Source organism: Erythrolamprus reginae, unplaced genomic scaffold (assembly GCF_031021105.1).
Source record: "Erythrolamprus reginae isolate rEryReg1 unplaced genomic scaffold, rEryReg1.hap1 H_3, whole genome shotgun sequence".
In the NCBI taxonomy this organism is placed as follows: domain Eukaryota; kingdom Metazoa; phylum Chordata; class Lepidosauria; order Squamata; family Dipsadidae; genus Erythrolamprus; species Erythrolamprus reginae.
Window position 1 is genome coordinate 944,397 of NW_027248484.1, and position 19,353 is coordinate 963,749.

At 41.4% G+C, this 19,353-nt stretch overlaps 1 protein-coding gene across 5 annotated transcripts in view; it reads right to left on the reverse strand.

Annotated features, from left to right (window-relative positions):
• The window catches only part of LOC139155553 (SUN domain-containing protein 1-like), a 60,259-nt gene extending 42,527 nt beyond the window's left edge, over nt 1–17,732 (reverse strand). The window contains exon 1 of one of the 5 annotated variants that reach the window (XR_011557089.1): nt 17,640–17,732. The gene's annotated coding sequence lies outside the window, so the exon portion shown is untranslated. Of the gene's footprint in view, nt 1–7,775; nt 7,946–12,299; nt 12,409–17,639 lie in introns of those variants that run through there. The other 4 variants (XR_011557088.1, XR_011557090.1, XR_011557087.1 and 1 more) reach the window with 4 other exon arrangements.
• Nucleotides 17,733–19,353: the final 1,621 nt, after the last annotated feature.

Below are 19,353 nucleotides of genomic sequence, written 5' to 3' on the forward strand. Positions count from 1 at the left end.
GTATTGGACAAAATAAATAAATAAATAAATAAATAAAATAAATAACTGCGGAAGCTACCTTTCACACTGAGAAGAGTTCATAAAATATTTTCTGTCTGATTGGAACGCTTGAAAACTCTTGAAGGCAGCAACAGACCCTGGATGTAATTGAACTGCAGTTTATGGTTTCAGCCTTGATGTAATACTGAATATCAGCTCTCATTTATGAATTATTGCAACTATCAAGTGCAGCTTGAAAACCTAGGGCAAAATGTTAAACCAAACCAGCTTTTGACCTGCAAAATCTGCAAATGGCTAAAGCAGCCCAGCCCAAAATGTTTTGAGTTTTGTAAAGTTGTATTTTTGCTCTAGAAAATCAGCTCCTATTAGTTTTGGGGAGAAAAAAAAGGGTGTGTGTGTGTTAAATGATACCAGGAACTCAACTGAATTGTTTTTCTGCTTCTTTGGGTTTGTTTTATGTATATATGCTGCTGTTTTGATTGCTTACTCCATAGGAAATGGTAAGGGTCATGAGAGGACAGTACAGACCCTAACTGGGAATCCTCACTGTGTGAAATTAAAACAACAAACTTTGGAGGAAGGTGGGAGAAAAAAGAGCTACAGGATTTGCACTTAAAACAAGCCTCAGTTAAAATGTAAAGCATTTTAAAGCATGCTTTACATTAGGAAACAGAATACAAACATATTGAACGTTACAACATAAACATGCTGAAATTTTGAGGGACAGTTTTATCGCCTATACATTTGTCAGGCCTCCTTTAAAAAGAAAAAGAAGGGTTGATTTAATTTTGAGCTGTAAGAATACAGCTCTGGAGTCTCTGCTTTTATTAGATGAATGAACGTTTAGCCTGGAGAGACGTTTGAATAATTCAAAGGTTGTTAAAGTTTGGTCATGATTCTGAAAGGAACCATGGGCATTTTAGAAAGGACTCACAAGATTTTTTGTTAAAGCTGATCAGATTTGCCAGCAAATGGCGAATATTGGCAGAAAGTTAACTTGGAGAGAAGGAGAAATTTACAAAACTAGCCAGTTAGCTACTAGTTTAGGCTAGTGCTAAAATCCATCAACCACATCAGTTTTCTTAGTTTTAGTCATTAAGCAGTTACACAAACTTGCTGACCATTTTATGTGGCTGTAGTATCACAAAGTTTAAAGTCCCTGGGCTTGATTTGAGCTTAGCACCAAACCTAGATTTTTGGCTTGGCAAGTGATGACCCATTACAGCAGTGGTCCCCAAACTACGGCCCGCGGGCCACATGAGGCCCACTGAGGCCCTTTATCTGGCCCGCGGGTCTTTTCCAAGGCTGCAGTGGAAAAGCAGTGAGAACGTCCCCCTCAATCTCATCTCACCCAAGGTAAAGTAAGGCTTGCTGAAAGCCGAGCTGGGCACAACACACACACATACACGTACACACCCTCCTTCTCCTCCTCCTCTTTGAGTTGCTAGCTCCCGTTTTCTGAATGGGGATTGAATGGGAGTCCGGGGTTGGAGGCTTGTCGGGCGAGTCGTCCACGGGGAGAGAAGAGGGAGGGTGAAAGAGGGAAAAGAGAGAGAGAGAAGTGGAGAGAAAGAAAGAAAAGGGAAAGAGAATGGAAAAAGAGCGAGGGAAAGAGAAGTGGAGAGGAAGGAGGGAGGGAGGGAAAGAAGGAAGGGGGAGAAAGAGAGGGAGAGAGAAAGGGAGGGAGGAAGAGAGATAGTAAGAGAGAGAGTGATGAAGGAGACAGAGCAAGAGACAGAAAGAAAGCAAGAGAGAGAAAGAGAGAAAGAAAGCAAGAGAGAGAGAGAGAGCAAGAGAGAGAGAGAGAGACAGACAAAGAAATAAGGTATGTGCAGTGTGCATAGGAATCTGTTCATAGTTTTTTTTATAGTCTGGCCCTCCAACAGTCCGAGGGACAGTGAACTGGCCCCCTGTGTAAAACGTTTGGAGACCCCTGCATTACGGTATAGCCCAGGGGTAGGCAAAGTTGGCTCTTCTATGACATGTGGACTTCAACTCCCAGAATTCCTGAGCTAGCATGATTGGCTCAGGAATTCTGGGAGCTGAAGTCCACAAGTCATAGAAGAGCCAACTTTGCCTACCGCCGGGATAGCCAATACAAAATCGTGAAATAAATGTAATGTGTAAATGGGCCGAATAAAGAGAAAAGCAAATGAGGCTACATACAAAAAGACAAATAAAAGCTGCACAGAACAGTTGGGTATTTTAGAAGCATTGTGCAAATAATTAAACCCCCCAAGAGTAGAGTTATTTCCCCATCCTTTTTTGCACTGGAACCAGGGGGAGGGAAATATATATGGGGCTACCTTTGAAAAGTGTTTGGAAACTTCAGATCGTGCAGAATGCAGCTGCGAGAGCAGTCATGGGCTTCCCCAGCTATGCCCATGTTACACCAACACTCCGCAGTCTGCATTGGTTGCCGATCAATTTCTGGTCACAATTCAAAGTGTTGGTTATGACCTATAAAGCCCTTCATGGCATCGGACCAAAATATCTCCAAGACCGCCTTCTGCCGCACGAATCCCAGCGACTGATTAGGTCCCACAGAGTGGGCCTTCTCTGGGTCCCGTCAACTAAACAATGCCGCTTGGCGGGACCCAGGGGAAGAGCCTTCTCTGTGGCGGCCCCGATTCTCTGGAACCAGCTCCCCCCAGAGATTAGAACTGCCCCTACCCTCCTTGCCTTTCGTAAACTCCTTAAAACCCACCTTTGTCCTCAGGCATGGGGGAATTGAGATATCTCCCCCGGGCCTATACAATTTATGTATGGTATGTTTGTATGGATGTCTGCTTAATAATGGGGTTTTTAAAATATTTTAAATTGTAAATTATTAGATTTGTTGTGAACTGTTTTATTGTGCTGTGAGCCGCCCCGAGTCTACGGAGAGGGGCGGCATACAAATCTAATAAATAAATAAAATAAATAAATATAAATATATTTACACACCTAGTTTAAAGAAAATAGCATGAAAGCTAAAGGAAGGCCAAAGCTGAACTCCAACATGCAAGGCTAGATGTTTGAACAATCTGGAAGATCTCTGTGATGCTTTCACCAACATGCCAAGCAGGCTGCAAAACCCATGATTAAGAAAACAACATCCACTCCCTGTTGTTCTAATTCGGGCTCAGAAACGGAGGTGTTCACGGGAGAAGAAAGCATTTCTGGCACAGGCGTCACCGTGGGTAGAAAGATGCCCTCTTCCCATCTCTCCTAAAACTGGTGAAACAGTTACAGCTAACAGCAACTTTCAAACCCTGCTTCAATTCAGGACCACACTTCCCTCCTGAACCTTATTTAACCCTTTAACATATTTAAATGTTTCGATCCTGTCCCCCCTTTTCCTTCTGTCCTCCAGACTATACAGATGGAGTTCATTAAGTCTTTCCTGATACGTTTGATGCTTAAGACCTTCCACCGTTCTTGTAGCCCGTCTTTGGACCCGTTCAATTTTGTCAATATCTTTTTGTAGGTGAGGTCTCCAGAACTGAACACAGTATTATTCCAAATGGGGTCTCACCAGCGCTCTATACAGCGGGATCATAATCTCCCTCTTCCTGCTTGTTATACCTCTAGCTATGCAGCCAAGCATCCTACTTGCTTTTCCTACCGCCCGACCACACTGCTCACCCATTTTAAGACTGTCGGAAATCACTGCCCCTAAATCCTTCTCTTCTGACGTTTTTGCTAACACAGAACTGCCAATGCAATACTCAGATTGAGGATTCCTTTTCCCCAAGTGCATTATTTTACTACCAAAGTTACTCCAAGCTAAGGGTTTTGAAGTCATCATCCGTTCAGGTTTCATTCAGTCTGCATTGGCTGCCAATCAATTTCCGGTCACAATTCAAAGTGTTGGTTATGACCTTTAAAGCCCTTCATGGCATTGGACCAGAATATCTCCGAGACCGCCTCCTGCCGCACGAATCCCAGCGACCGATTAGGTCCCACAGAGTGGGCCTTCTCCGGGTCCCGTCAACTAAACAATGTCGGTTGGCGGACCCCAGGGGAAGAGCCTTCTCTGTGGCGGCACCGACTCTCTGGAACCAACTCCCCCCAGAGATTAGAACTGCCCCTACTCTCCCTGCCTTCCGTAAACTCCTTAAAACCCACCTCTGCCGTCAGGCATGGGGGAATTGAAACATCTCCCCCTGGGCATGTTTAATTTATACATGGTATGCTTGTGCGTGTGTCTGTTAGTATATGGGTTTTTTTAAATCTTTAAATATTTTAAACTTAGTCGGATTATTTATGATTTGTTCTACTTTGTTGTGAGCCGCCCCGAGTCTTCGGAGAGGGGCGGCATACAAATCTAAATAATAAAAATAAATAAATAAATAAATCAAACTAAAAGACCGACAGTAATTGGCTCGTTCGAGGAGGCCTTCAAAGCCGCAAGGGTTAAGGGAAATCATGGTGAATGGGTCATATGTTCTGAGAACAGGGCCAATATTGTCGACTTTCCCAAAGCCGGAAAGCGACATCCTCAACAAGTGAGCCAGGAATATTAGAAACAATTGTAATATCTAGTTTTTGCTCTGGTTCCCTTGAGCCTAAACATAGCTGAGAGAGACACACGGTTACTTAGCAAACAACAAGGCATCAACAAATCTAATTTGGACTTGGCTACTCGACAGCTGCTCTCTTCTTCTTCTTGGAAGCCCACATATGAAATATTAGGCTATGAAGGAATGGTTTTTTTTAATTGGCAGAAGCACAAACTGTAGTTATGTCCTACAGGAACTGAGCCCATAGCTATTGTTTGCATGCAAGCTGTTTAACTACCAAAACTGTTGAAATTGGGAACCTTCCAAGAATCCAAAACAAAAATATATTTCATATTTTCCCCCCAACCTGGCAGTTGAACCAGAAGGACGTTCACCTTCTGTGGCAAATATTGGTTTCCATTGGAGCAGTGATTGAGTTATGGAAGACAGAGATCCTACATGTGGGAAGTTATGGAAGAAAGAAGGACTACATGGACAATCACACTACTATATGGACTATCCCAAGATGACTTGCCAACTTGGAGATTAGGACTGCCCACACGCTCCTGGCCTTTCGCAAACTCCTCAAAACTCATCTTTGTCGTCAGGCATGGGGAAATTGATCTGTATGAGATGTATGATTGTTTTTATATTAAGGGTTTTAAATCGTTTTAGTACTGGATTTGTATTGTTTTTGTTGTGAGCCGCTCCGAGTCCTCGGAGAGGGGCGGCATACAAATCTAATAAATAAGTAAGTAAGTAAGTAAGTAAGTAAGTAAGTAAGTAAGTAAGTAAGTAAGTAAGTAAGTAAGCAAGCAAGTAAGTAAATACAAACAAACAAATAAATACAAACAAACTAACAAGTAAGTAAGTAAATAAATAAACAAATAAATAAACAAACAAACAAATAAATAAATAAATAAACAAATAAATAAACAAACAAACTTGGGAGAGTCAAGGAGAGCATCCCCTCCGTGAGCAACATTTTGCTGTCACAAAAGTCTTTCTGAAGATGTTGACATAAATATGAGGAGCCAGGAGTTTAGGTTATCTTCCCCAAACTATACTGCTCAAAAAAAAATAAAGGGAACACTTAACACAATATAAATCAAACATCTGTGAAATCAAACTGTCCACTTAGGAAGCAACACTGATCGACAATCAATTCCACATGCTGTTGTGCACATTCAACTTTGTACAGAACAAAAGTATTCAATGGGAATATTTCATTCATTCAGATCTAGGATGTGTTCTTTGAGTGTTCCCTTTATTTTATTGAGCAATGTATATTTGCTGGATCAGTGTTTCCCAAACTTGGCAACTTGAAGATATCTGGACTTCAACTCCCAGAATTCCCCAGCCAGCATTTGCTGGCTGGGGAATTCTGGGTGTTGAAGTCCAAATATCTTCAAGTTGCCAAGGTTGGGAAACACTGTGCTGGATTACAGTTTCTTTCATCTCTGGCTGTTGTGGTCTTTCCCTAAGAGATTCATCTTGGTTACAAATAAACGATTGGTCCAGATCACAACCACACCGTGGGGAAAAGTAAGGATCCCTCAAAATTTGCACCGATTAATTTTTCTCACAGTTAGGAAATTCCTCCATAGTTCTAGGTTAGACCTCTCTTTTGATAAGTGTCCATCAGTTATTTCTTGCCCTGCCCTCAGGTGCTTTGGACAATAGGCTGTCTCTCTATTTTGTCACACGCCATCAAGTTCAAGCAATTCATTTGCTCAAATCTTCAAAGGAGAACTGCCCCAGGGATCAACATATGATAGGACTCGCTTTGTCTGGCAAACAATCTCTATTTCTTTTCTGTGTGCGGTAATTATAATATGCAAGTAATGCAGTAGGTCAGCTTTGGGGACTAAATGATGCTTTTCAAACCAGAATGGCTGGTTCGCACATTGCAGTAGGCCCAACAAGCCAACTTAAAAAGAAAAAAAGAAAAGCTTTATGTAATAAAAGTTTTTCTACTCCTAGTTTTACTCTCTGGGTTTGGGTTATTGGGAAAAAGTGATCAGAAGCACACGTGGAATGTGCGAATACCCTCTTTAAAATATAAGCAAGTGGTATAAAGCTGTAAACAAAGCTCATGTGCTTCGTTTCAGAGCTCTTATAAATCTGTTAAGTTCAGAACCATGGACATCCTTTTCCTTGTGTGGAGGTAAATACACGTGAAAACAACACAGCTCTATGTTGAACTAACACCCCCTTCCCAAAAAAATTCTACTTTCCTTGCACTGCGCAGCTAATATCTGTTTTATGGGGATACCTAATATGGCACATCAGGGCTTTTCAGAAAATTGGTAACTTAATTATTGTGGCTCTGCAGAAGGGAAGAATAAGCAATAAAACTCGATCCCACTTGTAAAGTGAAGGAAATATTACTAGTGCACTGATCAAAGTTTCGAGTGAACCACTGGCTCTAAAATGTAGGTATTCTTGAAAAATGTGGGCGTTTTCAAAGTGCGATAGGGTCAACCACGCATTCCAAGGCAATCCTGAAATTCAACCAGATTGCAGTGCACATTAAAACAGAGTTAATCCGAGCAACAACAAGCAGCCTGCAATTTTGAACCTGCCTCCTATTTTAAGAGCTGACAACCTAATTAATTTCTGAATTCTATTTATTTCTTTAGCCTGAACAACTCACTTCTCCAGGCAGATGCCTCAATTGCTTTTACAAGGCAAGGGATATCTAACATTTTGCAGTCAGTTTCACACGTTATTGTGTTACTAATTTACAACAACAGGCTGAACAACAAGAGCTTAGAGCAAAGCAGAACCATCAGTTGAAAGAATGAACACAATCGCCCAAAATAATAATAATTAAAAAAATTAATCGCACGTGAATGGGCTCAAATCTAGCGCACAGCAAGCCTGATCTGCATTATTCCCTGGAGTGGAATACACCTTTCAATACATGAAATATATCTCTCTTTTTTTTTTACAAAAAAAATATTCCAAACTTAGAGATGCAATTCTACTCATAATGCTAGCAACAAAACCCAGCTCTTGCAAACAACTCTTGAGCATCTGATACACCCACGTTAGATAAAAGACTTTCTCAGATAAGATTCCTGCAAGCCAGGGTGATTGACAGAATTGTCAATTGTTTTATGCATCAAACCAGGTCCCTGGCTGGTTAAAAAAAAAAGGCCCCCTGCTCACCAAGCCTGGCTAACCAAATTAAATCCTTGATTTGACAGGGCTAAAAAGAAGTTGCTGGAGCAGAGATCATTTCTACCCAGCCAGCAGTAAACTGCAGCAGGGATCCACTGTTCAAACCTGAAACTTTTCCAAATCCAGCATGGTTCGAACCCTTGTAGAAGGCACGGGGATGCCTCAGACTGGCATCCTTTCCTAAAGCAGAATTTGCCAGGGAGAAGAAGTTTTGCGAGTTGACAGCAGGCTCAGCCGCCTGTATTCCGCCCTGCAGAATCCCAAAATGGCTTCCCAGCTTCAACAAAGCCTGAAGGATCAAATCTAATTTAATCCAGCCTCTTAAACTCCTCCCTGTCAGTCACAGCCAGGCTTCCAAAGGATTGGCCTGAGTGAGGTCGGGCCAGCCTACCGCATTTAACTCCTTCACTCCCTTTTCCAGCAATGCCAAAGTTTGGAGATTGTTTGCTAAGGCTGTATTTATAGCTACAAGAGGTTTCCTTCGGGGTTTAATTCTGTTTTAAATAGCTTTCTTTAAAAATAATAAGGTAATAATAATGTGTTAAACTTGTAACCAATAATGTGTTAAACCAACTAAACAATGTCGGTTGGCGGGCCCCAGGGGAAGAGCCTTCTCTGTGGCGGCCCCGACTCTCTGGAACCAGCTCCCCCCAGAGATTAGAACTGCCCCTACCCTCCTCGCCTTTCACAAACTCCTTAAAACCCACCTTTGTCGTCAGGCATGGGGGAACTGAGATATCTCCCCCGGGCCTATACAATTTATGTATGGTATGCTTGTATGTATGTCTGTTTAATAATGGGGTTTTTTAATATTTTAAATTGTAAATCATTAGATTTGTTATAAACTGTTTTTATTGTGTTGTGAGCCGCCCCGAGTCTACGGAAAGGGGCGGCATACAAATCTAAATAATAATAATAATAATAATAATAATAATAATAATAATAATAATAATAATAATAATGCTGCCTGACTCTCAACGAATCTGGGCAGCTCAGAACCACCAAAGAAATTGCAATAAAATCAATTACAAAATTAATCAGTAAAATCAATTGATGTGGAGAACTTGTTGTGAGATGTCTCGAGTATTTGGAGAGGTGCGGCATAGAAATCCAATAAACAAACAAACAAACTCCTAAAAAGATAAAGAACCTTGTGCTGCCGATCCTATCAATCCTTTCTTGCATTTATTATTGATTTAGTCCAGTTGCAAAATCCAGCGATCACAATGTTTTGGAAAAAGAGGGGGGAAATTAGTGGGGATTAGCAAGGATTAGCAGAATGCAGCTGCGAGAGCAATCATGGGCTTTCCCAAATATGCCCATGTTACTCCAACACTCCGCAGTCTGCATTGGTTGCCGATCAGTTTCCGGTCACAATTCAAAGTGTTGGTCATGACCTATAAAGCCCTTCATGGCACCGGACCAGGGTATCTACGAGACCGCCTTCTGCCGCACGAATCCCAGCGACTGGTTAAGTCCCACAGAGTTGGTTTCCTCCGGGTCCCGTCAACTAAACAATGTTGTTTGGCGGGACCCAGGGGAAGAGCCTTCTCTGTGGCGGCTCCGACCCTCTGGAATCAGCTCCCTCCAGGGATTAGAACTGCCCCCACCCTCCTCGCCTTTCGTAAACTCCTTAAAACCCACCTCTGCTGTCAAGCGTGAGGCAACTGAAACATCTCCCCCTGCCTATGTAGTTTTTGTGTATAATGACTGTATGTATGTTTTTTATATATTGGGGTTTCTTGTTTTTTTAGACTTTTTAAAATGTATTACTGTTATTTTAGATTCCAATTATTAGATTTGTTTTTATCATTGCTGTGAGCCGCCCCGAGTCTACGGAGAGGGGCGGCATACAAATCTAATAAGTAATAATAATAATAATAATAATAATAATAATAATAATAATAATAATAATTCTATTTTTATAAAGCAGGTGAATCCCTCATTTTGGAGTCCTAAGAAATACAATTCCATTACACTTTCCAGAGACATTTTAAACGAAGGATCCCCCTGCTAAAATACAGAATCAAAAGTTGATATGAAGAAAGGGCTTATCTAAATAAATTCTCCAGACAGTGTCATCCATGCAAATTACCGACATTTCTCCATTCCCATCCATGCAAATTACCGACATTTCTCCATTCCCATCCATACAAATTTGCCATTTTAATGTCAGGAACACTTCCTGCCCATTCTGACATGCATTTTGGGACCATTCATTTTTCTAACTCTTTGCCTGGTCAAATAAACAGGAGCTGGCACTGGACAAAATGCTACAGCTAAATTTTAGCATTTAACTATGGATACGGCCCATGTCTTCACGAGCTCCTGAAATTAGCCAAGGTGTGGTGATTCATTCCTAGGCATCTTGTGGTTTGTACAGACTGGTCTATATCTTGTTTTGCCAATGAAAAACAAACAAACAAACACCTTCCCGGAGCATACCTCTCACTTCTGCCACCTGTTGCTCACCTAGTGATGGTTCTCACCTAGTCCCAAGGTAGCTCCATTCTTGCAGCCTCTCTTGCTTTTCCGGACCCCTTAAAACTTTAGGATTCTGAAAACCGTTTCAGAAAAAAATGAGCTATTAATAGGGCAGATATCGCCATGTGCCTCCTGGCATAGATGCCCCATCTTGGCAAACTGCCTTTGATTCACTGAGTTATGCCAGCAGCAACCCGCAAGATGCCAAGCCAAGGTGGTTGCACCAATGCAACAACCCGAGTCCAGATAGACAGAGTGCTGTTTTGTTTACCAGCTGTCTGCACCCCCCCCAGCCTGCTCTGGAGCAAAGACGCACCATTAGTGGAGGTACAGATAAACTTTGTTGGGTTTTCTTCCCCCTTTAATGGCGTGGGCATTTATCTGCCAAGGAAACAGGAGGTACCAGCTGTTGCTATTCAGATCAAAACACTAGTAAAATTGTGTGAGCCTGGAACAACTTTGCAAGACTAACAATCCCCCCATTCTCATGTGAGGGGGAGCATACGGATAAAACACCTCTCCTGGTTTGTTTATCAATTTAGACGCTGCCCACCACACTATCCAAGTGAATCCGGGTGGTTTGTAGATACAAACCATAAAACCATGGCGGGGGGAGAAGAAATAGAATTTAAAACAGGTTTTAAATACAGCCCAGGATAAAATAAGAGCAGAGTTAACAATGCAGAGTTTATGATGTAAGCCGTCCTGAAACCGTTTGGAGAAAGGCAGCTTAGAAATGCAAGCAAGCAAGCTAGCAAATGAATGAATGAATGAATGAATGAATGAATGAATGAATGAATAAATGAATGAATGAATAAATAAATGTATGTTACAAAGTGAAAGACTCTATACAAGAGTTTCTGCTTCTTTGTTACCTCGCAAGGAACAATCAATATAGCACAACTGAATGGATGGCTACAAAGGATTTTTTTCAATTAGTTTTCCTAGAAATCTTCATTTTTACAATCTTTTATTTCTTCCCTTTCCTAGCCTGTTCTATTATTAAAAGCAAAGATGCTCATCAGCAAAAATAAAAAGAGGAGGCTCCATTTCAGCTTGTGTACTTGTCAGAGGTTATTCTGCCGCAAGACTTTGGGGGTGAACAATTGAAAAATACATTTTTCTACCCATGGCTGACTGCTGTATGCTTGCTTGAATAATTACATCTGACTTTTTGAAAAGATACACAATTCTGCCTTGAGGCTAGGTTTCCAACAGTCTTTATTAGATTTACTAAACCCAAGCATGTGAATCCTTAACAATACACTAAATTTGGGGGGACTTAAAATACTGGGTACAGCTAGACTGTTTAATCTGTATCTAAACTAATATATTTTGCAAACTTTGTGGGTTAATAACCAGTTTAAATGGTTGTTAAGTGCAACCTATGATTAAAAAAAACATGAATTGGGAGGAAATGCTTTGCTTAGGATATCCACAGTTCGTTTGAAAATAGTTTATGAAATTAAAAAGGACAGAGATAAGTGTGTCCTTTTTCAGCAACACAAGATTTTAAAGGTAAATAATGAGCCAACAGGCAAAATCTAGAACCATCATTGTTACACATCTTAAATAAACAGAAACATTAAAACATTAAAATATGTATTAAAAAGGACAGAGATAAATGTGTCCTTTTTCAGCAACACAAGATGTAAAAGGTAAATAATGAGCCAACAAGCAAAATCGAGAACCATCATTGTTACACATCTTAAATAAACAGAAACATAAAAAATATGTATCGTGGAAGAAACAGGGAAAAGGTAAACATATTAACATTAGTGAGATGCATTAAATTTCTTAGAACCATTGTCAGTCCAAAAAAACCATGTATATTACAAAAGAAAGAGGAGAAGAGAAATGAGGGCAGGATTAAATAGGATTCATTAATTTCAATGTTATTTAAAGTTAGACCTCTCACAAAGTTCAGTTATCCATAGGTTACAAAGAAGTTGAACAGAAGTGAAACATATCAACAACAAAACATACCGATAAGGCATCGTAAACCAATAGTAATCAGTCATAAGATGGTCAGCAAAAGAAAATGGATGCATTACAAAGAGCAAAAGACAAAAAATGGGTGGTAGGAGGTAGCAAAAATATACAGTATTAAGAAAAGGAATTATTGTTGCTTCCCCTTCAAATTACCTTGAAAAACCCTCAATATTTGGCAGTGTAGTTCTTTTAATGGATAGCCAGATAAGCAAATTCTGACCCAAGATGGAAGAGGGAGTTTGTTGTAAATTGCCTATGACCAGAGCCCTCTGCTAATAGGTTACCTATAATGTATAATTAAGCTTAATGGTAAAAAAAAAAACCTAGATAAAGGGAGATAAACAGATAAAGGGAGCATATACAACCCTAGATAAACGGAGCATATACAACCCTAGATATTTATGCACATAAAAAATAAATATTCTGTATTTATTTATTTATTTATTGGATTTGTATGCAGATAAAGGGAGCATATACAACCCTAGATATTTATGCACACAAAAAATAAATAATCTGTATTTATTTATTTATTGGATTTGTATGCCGCCCCTCTCCGTAGACTTGGGGCAGCTAACAGGAACAAAAAACAGCATGTAAATGCAATACTAAAACAGCTAAAAAACCCTTATTAAAAAACCAAACATACACACAAACATACCATGCATAAATTGTAAAGGCCTAGGGGGAAAGAATATCTCAGTTCCCCCATGCATGACGTCAGAGGTGGGTTTTAAGGAGCTTACGAAAGGCGAGGAGGGTGGGGGTAATTCTAATCTCCGGGGAGTTGGGGGAGTTGGTTCCAGAGGGCCGGGGCTGCCACAGAGAAGGCTCTTCCCCTGGGCCCCGCCAAATGACATTGTTTTGTTGACGGGACCCGGAGAAGGCCCACTCTGAGGGACCTAACCGGTCGCTGGGATTCGTGCGGCAGAAGGCGGTCTCGTAGATACCCTGGTCCGGTGCCATGAAGGGCTTTATAGGTGATAAGCAACACTTTGAATTGTGACCGGAAACTGATCGGCAACCAATGCAGACTGCGGAGTGTTGGTGTAACATGGGCATATTTGGGGAAGCCCATGATTGCTCTCGCAGCTGCATTCTACACGATCTGAAGTTTCCGAACACTTTTCAAAGGTAGCCCCATGTAGAGAGCGTTACAGTAGTCGAACCTCGAGGTGATGAGGGCATGAGTGACTGTGAGCAGTGACTCCCGGTCCAAGTAGGGCCGCAACTATTTGCTAGGAATATAGATAAGTTTTAACACATGAAGTGTGTTTATGTGTGCCACTGAGTCATACTTTCCTTGGAAATATTTGTCAGACATTTGCCACTCCCTGCTTCCTAGAGCTGTGTGTGTGTGTTAGTGTGTGTGTGTGTATGAGTAATTCTCAAGTTACAACCACAGTTGAGCCCAAAATTTCTGTTGCTGGTGGAACATTTGTTAAGTGAGTTTTGTCCCATTTTATCACTTCTCTTGCCAGTGTTGTTAAATGAATACAGTGGTCCCTCTACTTAAGAACTTAATTTGTTCCTTGACCAGGTTCTTAAGTAGAAAAGTATGTAAGTAGAAGTCATTTTTCCCATGGGAATCAATGTAAAAGCAAATAATGCGTGCAAAACCATTAGGGAAGAAATAAAAGCTCGTAATTTGGGTGGGAGGAGGAGGGGGAGGAAGAAGAAGAGGAGGAGGACAGTTGCTGCCAAAGGATAAAGGTGAGGTGAGGGGAATCAAAAAAATCCAAAAGTTTAAGGCTTAAAAAAAAAAAAAAGAGGGACTCTGAGTCGGCAAGGAGGAGCACGCGGCTCCCATACACCCACCAGAGAGAGAAACCCAGGGGGAACTACTTCAGCTTCAACCACAACAACAGAAGAGCACACAACAGATTTAAGCTTAATATTAACTGCTCCAAACTTGACTATAAAAATATGACTTCAGTAACCGAGTTTTCAAAGCGTGGAATTCATTACCGGACTCCATAGTGTCATCCCCAAACCCCCAACACTTTACCCTTAGATTATCCACGGTTGACCTGTCCAGATTCCTAAGAGGTCAGTAAGGGGCGAGTACAAGTGCACTAGAGTGCCTTCCGTCCCCTGTCCTATTGCTCTCCTATATCTCCTACACCTTTCTTCCATTCCTACATCTCTTCTTCTATTCTTTCATTGATATGTTCTATTCCTATATCTTCTCTTCTATTCTTTCTTAGATATATTTCACTATGAGTATCTCCTCTATAACCTTCATCACGTATTTTACTATGTGTATACCCACTAAAACCCTCATTGTGTATTGGACAAAATCAATCAATCAATAAATAAAATAAAAGGAATGGCAGGGCCTTCGTGCCACTCTCAAATTTCGTGGGAAATTTTTCAGGGCTCGGGTTCTTAAGTAGAAAATGGTTCTTGAGAAGAGGCAAAAAAAATCTTGAACACCCGGTTCTTATCTAGAAAAGTTCTTAAGCAGAGGCATTCTTAGGTAGAGGTACCACTGTATTTGCAGTTATTAAGTTAGTAATAAGGACCAGCACAACTTGCACACTTCCAGGGGAAAGGGAAAGATAAGTGTTGGCATGGTTGCCAAAAGAAAGGAATCTTCATGCATATGTTCTGGGAGTGTGTTGAAGTTCAGAAATTTTGGAAGGAAGTGCAGAACGAAATAAATAAAATGCTAAATATTAACTGGACAATTACAAAATAAATAGCGATATTAATTAAACAAAGAGAACTAATGGCACGATGGAATAAGGTGGAAGGTTATATGCTGAGTAGAATCTGTGATGAAAATGTGAAAAATAAACTCCAATCACTCTTTCAATAATAACAAATGCAAAGTAGAGCTAAGGAAATAAAAAAATATAAACTAGCAAATACAGTGATACCTCATCTTACAAACGCCTCATCATACAAACTTTTCAAGATACAAACCCGGGGTTTAAGATTTTTTTTGCCTCTTCTTACGAACTATTTTCACCTTACAAACCCACCGTTGCCTCTGGGATGCCCCACTTCCGGACTTCCGTTGCCAGTGAAGCACTTGTTTTTGCGATGTTGGGATTCCCCTGCTGGGATTCCCCTGCAGCATCGCAAAAACACAGAAGTCCAGAGGTGGGGTTTCCCATGGAGGGGAGCCTCAGGGGAATCCCAGCAGCGCAAAAACGGGTGCTTCGGCTGGCAAAAGGGTTGAATTTTGGGCTGGCACGCATTAATCGCTTTTCCATTGATTCCTATGGGAAACATTGTTTCGTCTTACAAACTTTTCACCTTAAGAACCTCGTCCCGGACCCAATTAAGTTTGTAAGACAAGGTATCACTGTATTTGAACCCCCCACAATTGGTGGTGGTGGTGGGATTGTCAGTCGGGTGATGGGCACATGCACTGTGCACTGTTTTATGTTTGTTTATGTAACTTTATGTGCAAAACCAATAAAAAATATATTAAAAAAAAAAGTTAGTAACAGGGTTGCTAATTGAAATCTGGCTTTCCCATTGACTTTGCTTGTCAGAAAGTAGCAAAAGCTGATCATGTGACTCCGCAACACTGCAACTGTCATAAATGTGAGCCAGTTGTCAAGCATCAGAATATAAATCACCGGACTGTGGAGCTACCGCAATAATAATTAAGTGTGAAAAATGGTCCTATGCAGTAGTGGGTCTCATCACTACCGGTTTGCTCATACACACAGAAGCGTCCTGGGCAGGAGGGCGGAGCATCCTGGGTGGGAGGGCGGAGCCTCCCGCCGCCGCTACTGGTTCACTTAAACTGGACCAAACTGGGAGCAACACATCGCTGGTCCTATGTCACTTTTTTCTTTGCCGTCGTAACTTTGAATAGCAAAGTTAATGAATTATTGTAACTTGAGGACTACCTTGACTTATGTATATACAAAATGTCTGTCTCTCTCTGTGTGTATATATAGACAATCCTCAACTTCTTCCTTTTCATTATCAGCAAAAATATGTTACACACACACACAAACACACACACACCAGGCCTGGAGCAAGTGAATGGCTCCATCTTATCCCGGCCATATGGATGAATGTTTATAATTGTGTTATTGTTTTATTGCTGTTTTTGTATTGTTGAATGGATGTATGTTTTTTAAATTAAGAGTCTTATCATTGTTTTTATTGTTTTATATTGCTGCTTTTATGGTTTCATATTGCTGTCAGCTGCCCAGAGCCTGTGCGAAGTTGGGCGGCACACATCACAGTAACACACACACACATACACCCACTCACTTTTCTCTCTCTCTCATAGCAGTTAGAGTTATATACCACTTCATAGTGCTTTTACAGTCCTCTCAGCATTTAGTTAGCACATTGCCACTAACAATCTCTCTCTATGTGTGTGCATCTATGTATGTATGTATGTATTTATGTATGTATGTATGTATACCCACATTAATTGAATTGAATGCCTGGGATAAGCATATGTCCATTCTAAGATAAAATACAGAAAATAGTATAATGGCAGATTAGATGGACCAGGAGGTCTTTTTCTGCAATCAATCTATGTTTCCATATATATGTACAGTACTGTATTATTATTATTATTATTATTATTATTACTACTATTACTTATTATTTATTTATTAGATTTGTATGCCGCTCCTCTCCGCAGACTCGGGGCGGCTAACAACAATAATGAAACAACATGTAACAAATCTAATATTTAAATTAATTTTAAAAACCCTTATTATTATTATTTTTTAAATAGATTTGTATGCCACCCCTCTCCGAAGACTCGGAGCGGCTCACAGTGGGAACACAAAATACTAATCCAATGATTAAAAAAGCAGAACAGTTAAAAAAGCCCTTGATTAAAAACGTCCATGCAACCCAAACAAACCACACATTAAAAAAATGTGTGTGTGTGTGTGTGTGTATTTATATATAGTGCTCAAAAAAATAAAGGGAACGTGCAAATAACACACCCTACATCTGAATGAATGAAATATTCTCATTGAATATTTCATTTGCACGACTAGTCCATTTGCACAACAGCATGTCAAATTGACTGTCAATCAGTGTTGCTTCCTAAGTGGACAGTTTGATTTTACGGAAGTTTGGTTTATGTGAAGCTATATTCTGGTTTTTTAAGTGTTCCCTTTATTTTTTTTGAACAGTGTATATACATACAATTTATTCCAGGTTTATTATGTATACCGCTTGAGGTAGTAGGGCAGGTAACTCTCTTTCTCACCTGCAGGTCTTATTTACAGCCTCTCGGGGAGGAGCTGTGCCGCCTCCTTTCCTTCCACCCTTAGCCAGGATGGAGAGGGGAGACACCCCCCCCCTCTGAGGGAGGGTTCAACCCACTTTACACGCCCCTCTTCGCTCCCCCCCGCCTCAGCCTTGTTCGTGGCGGGGAACCAATGGCCCCTCTCCCCGTAAAACCACCCCCCTCTATCCGCGCGTCAGTTCTCCACGGCCGACCGAGGCAACAGGTGAGCCGGGCGACACGAGAGCGCGCACGCCCACCCCCGACGTTACCTGACGGGCCAGCCGCGCGCGTCCTCGCGCCGTTCGAAGCGCCCGCCGCGCGCTCCTGAGGGAGGGGAGGAGAAGGAGGAGAGGGGAATTTTAAAAAAACCAAACAAACCACCGTCGCTGCGCGCGTGCGCGCAGGCTCCCCGGCCGTTGGGTTTCGAAAGGGGCTCGCGCTGTGAGGGGGAGCCACGCCCACTCCGCGAGCAGCTGCCCTGTTTATGTCGGGGCTGCCTGTGGATGATGGGCGTGGTAGCCCGCGAAGAAGGGGGGCTGTGGATGATGGGCGCGGTAGTCCGCCAAGGGGGAGGCGGCTGTTGGCGCTGGGGATGATGGGAGTGGTAGTCCACGATTCTACTGGGGCTGGAGCCACAGTCAGGGGTGGTGTCACAAGCCAGGAACCTGGATCCCACCTGGATCCCAAGGTGGCTTAGCACCACCAATCTTGAGTTATCCAGAAGCCACGATGTGCCTTGTGTAGCCTGCACCCTTCCACAACAGTTCACAACAATCCTAGCTCTGATCTTGGTTTGTACTCCGCCAACTCAGGAAGCAGTTTAAGCTCCTTGGAGTTGCTGATCCAGTTCTACAGAGGGAGCATTGAGTCTGTCATCTGCACCTCTATCACTGTCTGGTTCGGTTCTGCAACCCAATAGGACCGACACAGACTTCAGAGGAGAATCAGAACTGCAGAAAAAACAATGGCTGCCAACATGCTTTCCATTGTGGACCAGTAGATTGCACTGGTCAAAAAGGGCCTACTCACCTCTCGCATCCTGGGCACAAACTGTTTCAACTCTTACCCTCAAAATGTGGCTGCAGAGTACAGCACACCAAGAAAACTAGACACAAGGAGAGGTTTTTTACCGAACGCCATCACTCTGCTAAACAAATTATTCCCTTAACACTGTCAAACTATTTACTGAGTCTGCACTATTACTAGTTTTTTTCCTCATCATTCCTATCACCCATTTCCCCCTACTTATGACTGCCCAATTGTGGTTGTAAATCGAGGACTATATCGTTGTGCCAACTTCCTTCTAGGAGGTGTTAGCACAGGCCATTTTAACTAAGGAACTTTTTTTTCTGATTAACGGATTCAAATAAAAAAGCAGCATTCAATTACAGATAGTTTGAATTCTTACAAGGGGCGAGTTCGGAGCCTGTGCTTTTTTCTTTTTAAACAAACAGCAGAGAGATGTCAACCTTTTGAGATTTACCAGAATTTTGCTGTGCTCAATTCTGAAAAAAAGACGTAAGTCATAACCTCTACAGATACCAGTACCTCTATTTATCATTCTTTGGCAGTTCAGGTGATTCTGTCACTGGGAATTTCTTCTGGAGATTGCTGGGACTGATAATGGAAGGGTCTGATTTTCTATTTTCGTTTTCCGCTGAAAACTTATTATTTTTTACAAGGCAATGCAGTCTATCTAATATCCTTTCCCCCTGATCATCTGGACTTGTGTTTAAGGTTTTAAACCTTTGCAAAATGCAAAGTAAGAAAATAGGTCCATGCTGGAAAAAGAGAAACAAAGGAATTTTCTAAACACCCAGCAACACCCCAGGGCCTCAACACGTAAGAATTTATTGGCATTTAAAATGCTTAGATATCTCTTGCATTTAAAAATTCTGTTATTTTCTGAATGTCTGGCTTGCAATCCAGAAGCCACAATCTTTTCCCTCCATCTCTGAGACACAGTTTATACAGACACAATTA